Consider the following 6,000-nt stretch of genomic DNA (forward strand, 5'->3'; position numbering starts at 1 on the left):
CATAATAGTGAATCATTATTTGACAAATAATGCCCAAAAAGCATTTAAGTACAAAGTTTTACTCTAAATCATATTGGAGGAATTTATTTCAATTCATTAAGTAGTAGTAACCATCTTGGCTTATTAAAGCTGAGTTTCCTAAAACGTTAAAATCTACTTGTAGGCATCAAAAAGTTTATGATGTATTCACAATTGTCCGATTGTTCATAATAAAATATTTGTGATCAAATTAATCTCTAATTGATGATGTGGACGATCAGCAAATGAAATCAAGTCACATGGTGACGTCAAATGAAGAAAGTCATATGACAATGTCAGGAGAAAAGACCAGAAAGTTCTTATTAAATGAAATACCAAATTAAATTCATAATTAATTCTCAATAAATGCTGAGAGAAAATTCCAAATTAAATACTATTAAGTTGCCTATAAATAGAGCTTCTCATATGAGAAAAGGGAGACACTTAGAGAGAAAATCCTACTGACATTGTTCATCAAGGCTTATTCCTACTTATTCAAATCAAAGTGGGGATTCTCCTTTAATTCAATCTGAGATTAAGCCAATGGCCCTCGCATCAAATCAAGCACGTTTAAATATTCATTCAACTTGGAGACATCAAAGCACGATTCACGATCAAGTTTTATAGCCCATTCGGATCGTAAAGATTCTTGGAGATTAAATCAGAGGAATTTATTGTACTCTTTTATTATAAAGATTCATACAGAGGATTGTACTCATATATATACAAATCAATACAAGTTGATAATTTCTTACATTATTTCATGATCGTGTGATTTATCTTCTACGAAAATTGTGTGTACACTACCATTTAAAAAACACAACCTTGCTACTTTCGTGAAGCAAGGTTTTGGCTAAAACACATGTCAAGGCTTTATGAAGAGCCTATCCAAATGGGCTCTAAATCACATGATTCGTTAAATTATTTATCATGTTATATAATTACTCCTATTCTAAATTGTTAGACCTTTTGGATTAAAAAAAAAAAAAATGTTAGACCTTTATCCTATTTTGAGATGCCCCAAAATGAAATCCTCTTTGAAAAGTAAACATATAAATTTCCTGACATACCCTTTACTTTATGTTAAAATTCAATACCCTCTTTCACTAAAGTTTAAATTAATGAGAATAATTTTGAAAATTTGTACCTTCTATGTAAAAGACAATGTATTAAATGGTATTCTTTTAAAAAGTTAGATTTTCTAATAAGACAAAAAAAAAAAAAATGTACTAAGTGAGTATTAAATAGGCTAAATGTGATTTAAAAAAAAAAATTAAAGGTTATATGACTACAAGTATACTAGGATAATCTATTAAGTTATCAAATTGTAGATTATGGTAACTTTCCTCCAAATTAGATTGGATAAAAAATTTGTCCTAATTTGTCTTGTAAATAATTGTAAGACCTAATCTTCTTTTCATTTAAAATTTGTCATGTCACAACGTATTCTTAGCGTACTCTATAAGTATAAATTCTTGTGGGATTGGGGAAAGAGGTGAGGTTCAAGTTTACAAAAGAGAGGATTACACACATATAATTTATATATCAGATTTAAAAATAAATAAATAAAAAAGATTCTCACCTTGCCATGATGAAATAAGTCGTTCATTCATTTATATAATTACATCCAACCATATATAAATGTATACTGAATGTGAATGAACTAGCATTCATTGCCAGACACTGAGCCATGCACTTACAGCCTTTTTGACCGCCATGGTTTATGTCCCACCACTTGAGGTTTTTCAACTTTGCATCATCTATTATGCGATCCTGATTTATGATCCTTGTCAAACTTATATAGCTCATGTTTTAGCAATTGCTTCTACACCAATCCAATCCCAATTGCATTTTGTCTCTTAGAAAAACCCATCCATAAGTTTTGATCTTCACATTTACCTCATGGTCATGGAGCTGTATTATAAAGATTCTTTGGACATATATAGGACCAACTGAACTGAACTTCCTGATTTCTCCCACTCTTCATTCTAATGGCTCAAGAGTCTAGATTTTCAACTAAAATTGATAAATGTCCAGACTTCCATCGCGCAGCTGCACTTCAAAATTCTTGTATAGTTTTGGCTATTCCCTGACATATTTCACCTACATTTCATTTTTATTCAAGTTAGAGAATCCTGATACAAAGTTGCTCCGCGAAGGCCTTAATTTTATTTGATACCCTCGAACCCCCAAGTTAATTCCAAAACCTTATTTCCGTTCCCGAGTTTAAACTTCGTGTTATTTCTTCTCTTATTGTCCATCACCAAATGGCGAACGCTGTTGACCGTAAACACACTCAAGGAATTCTCTATTGTTGATATCAGATTTTGGACCGACCCCCTATTGATATCTGGGTGAATGAAGTTGACATCGATCAAACAAAGTATTTTTAAGTACGATTCGTCACCTAACAAATAGATATTTGTAACTAGTTCAAGGTTAAGGGCATACGAGGTCTCCTCTCCTAAAGGAGGACATAAAATATTTGTGAAATATTGTGTGAGAGATTGCACCCTTAACCCAAACCTTTTTCCAAAGTAAAAAGGGGAAAAGAGGTTTGGCATAATCCACGTGAATGGGTGGAGTCGTGTTGGTGCATTTAGAGACAGTGAATGTTTTATTGATGTTATTATCCATCTTAGGTCAAGAGTTTTACAAGTGAGTTGTCACTTGTTTTAATAGAGAAAATAAGAAACTAAAAAGATACATGATTATTATTGATGAATTGAAATTAAATGTATATCTCTTTGATAATAACAAAATTTTTCATGGCTTTGTTCCTAGATGCAATCTAAAACAAAAGTAAATTGCTTTGATTCCTAGTTACAATCTAGAAAGAGAAAATTAAAAAAAAAAAACACATAATCTACTACCCTTTGATCAAAATTCAGAGACAAAGTTCGGGCGCAACGCGCGGTTGGCCTTTTTGGGGTGTATGCCTTGGCCGAGTGGATTGAGGCAAAGAAAATAAGGAGTCACCACCTAGTTTTATGGCCTAGGAACCATGAATATAGCGCTTTTATGTGGAAGGACTGATCTTACTACTAGAGTATGGGTTCGGAGTTTAGGTACGATTTTGGGAAGGTGTTAGGCACCCAAAACTGCCTGACCTGTGGGTCGGCTTCCACTCATTGTATCCTACGTCTTAATCCTATTAAAGGCACATTCAACATTGCATCTTAACACACACACACACACACACCTAGCATGCGTCTAAGCATATAACATGGCATTTCATCCCAAACCTAACATACATCTATCATGTTGTCACCTCACATCACAAACCCTAGCATTCATCTATCATGCTTATCAACCAACACAAACCCTAACATGTTCTCATCAAAGCCTCTAATAACATATGGCATCATAGCATGGTCAAGGTAGAATATAGGCATGGCAACAAGCAAGCATACATCATATCTAAGGTAAGAAGCACATGAAGATTCATACAAACATGTTATTACAAACCTTACCTATGTTCATCATCCAAAAAAAAAAAAATCATATTCAAATAAATGCATGTTCATGTGAATGCATGTCTTACCTCACTACATCACAGCAACTATGACATCAATGCATGATCATATTAATGCATGTTCATGGTATCAAAGCAAGGAATAAAGAGAAAACCCTAAGCATGTTAAACATAAACAAACAACTAAAAAAAGGAATGGAGACTTAGAAAGCATAAAAAAGAGACCAAATAAAGGCATATGATATGAAAGAAACAAGGAAATTGAAGCAAAAAAACTCTAAAAAGGTAGGGTTTCAGGGCACGAGTATGCGTGCGCATACATAGGCCTGTGTATGCAGGCCAGTTGTATGTGTACGCATACTTCGTGCCTACGTATGCATTTAGGTGCATGCGCATGTAGACATGCCCTAAATCCTAACCTAGAAACACAAAAACGCAGAAAATAGAGCAAAACTTAAATCTAACAACCTACCATGCATAAAATCATAAAGCAAAGAAATCCTAGGCTAAACAAGCATGTTATAATATAAAGAAACAAAGGAAACAAGAAAAACAAAAAGATTTAGCAAGAAAAGGTAAAGCAATGAAAAAGAAGAGCTTAGAACACAATACCTTAAACAAGAAGCTTTTCAAGCTTAATTTTGACCGTTCCCCTTAGTCAATCTATTCACAATCAAATATCAAAGTGATTAGTAATCTTAAACTTGAAAGATCAAGACTAGAAAATGTCTCAATCAAATAAAAGTGAATTGAGGATATTTTGTGAAAAACTACCTCTTTGATTCACAATTTCTTTAGTGAATCTTAGGTTTTCCTTTGGAATTTTCTGTGTGTTTTGAAAAGGTGCCATGTATGGCTTTATATAGTGAGAAAATAGGGATTTGGAACGGCTCCCAGACGATGTGGGATTCGTTCCAAACCTCAACATTAATACATAAAATTTTCCTTTCATAGGTTTTTGAAACCTTAGTTGTGTGCGCAGGTCTGTGCTTGTGTATGCATGCATTAGAATTTTAGCATCATTGGGGAATGGGGGCTCGAGTCGTAAGAGGTACAAAATGCGATGTCTACAAATGCCTCTCTTTTGATTTGTGAGCTTCACTAACGAAATCGAAAGAATAAGAGGCAAGACATTTTGTTTCAATGTACGGCTCAAGCCCAACCCAAGAACACGGCACACAACATGCATACATAGGGCGGGGTGCAACTCCACAGAGCCTATTCTGGTAAGGCTCTTGCTTTGAGGTGTCCTTGGTCTCCGTCTCTACCTCTACCTCTCCCACTGTGCCTACATATTCAATTCCTTCGGGATATGTGCACAAGTTTTGTATGATGTGCCTGCATGTTCAATTTCCAGAGGATATGTGCACAAATTCTATACTCTGACTTTGCTTGACTGGTGTGTGGCCCATGCCTACATATTCAATTCCCGTAGGATATGTGCATAAGTAGCCTTGGTATTTCGACCCACAAGGGAGTCTTAGGCGAAGAATCCATCAGGGATGATGAAAGACTCATTAGGGAGTATGATCTACTGAGAAGTTTTGGTGATCCACAAGGGATCCTTCTTGGTGTGTAGTTTATTAGGGATGGTAACTTCTTGAGAAGCATGTTGGTGATTGTGACCTATGAGGAAGTCTTTGGAAATGTGTGGTCCACTAGGGAAAATTCTTCTTTTTCTTCATGGCTCACTGGGGAACTTGTGTTGATTCTACCCACGGGGGGTCTTGTCTACTCCGTGGGGAAATTTCTTCACAACTCGTGAGGGGGTTGCCTTCATGTCTCGATCCCACGGGATAGTACTTCCATGATACTGTACTTTCCTAAGGATTTGGTTGATGACCTAAACTCACGAGGGAGTTTCCTCAGTAGCTTCTGATCTGCTGAGGGATGTTTTTGATGCTTTCCATTCATTGGGGATGCTTTAGGGGTCTTTGTGTCCTTTACCCAACTGAGGGTATTTTTGTCATTTTGGTGCATTCTTGAATTTTCTTTTCCACCTTCTACCTTTCGAGAACCCACTAGGGACATTTGAAGTTTTTTTTTTTTTTTTTTTTTTCCACTAAACTACATGTAGTTTAGTAGGAGTTTAAACTACATGTAGTTTAGCCACTAGCACATTCCCCCCTTTTTAAATTTTCCCCAACGATTACCAACTGTTTTTCTTTTCTTGTCATTCTCTTCATCTCCCTCATCTTTTCACATTCCAATTCTCTAACTTCCATTTTTTTTTTCTCTCTACAAAACTCTTGGCCTCTCTCTCACTTCCTTTCATAATCTGACTCCTCTCTCTTAAATCTCCTCATTTGAAACTCTTTTCCTCTCCCAGCTCTCTCATTTTCTCCATGGCACCCAAGTCCAAGAAAACCTCCTATGCACTCTTTAGTGATACCTTCAACCTCACATGTTTGAATGGAATGGTGAGGCTGAATGAGTCCCCTCCGTTGACATACAAGCCATAAGATCATCTTTCAAAAGGTGCAAGGACCGGATCAGTAAGTATTTCA

This window comes from Quercus suber, unplaced genomic scaffold, assembly GCF_002906115.3.
Source record: "Quercus suber isolate HL8 unplaced genomic scaffold, Cork oak 2.0 scaffold_183, whole genome shotgun sequence".
NCBI classification, from domain to species: Eukaryota; Viridiplantae; Streptophyta; class Magnoliopsida; order Fagales; family Fagaceae; genus Quercus; species Quercus suber.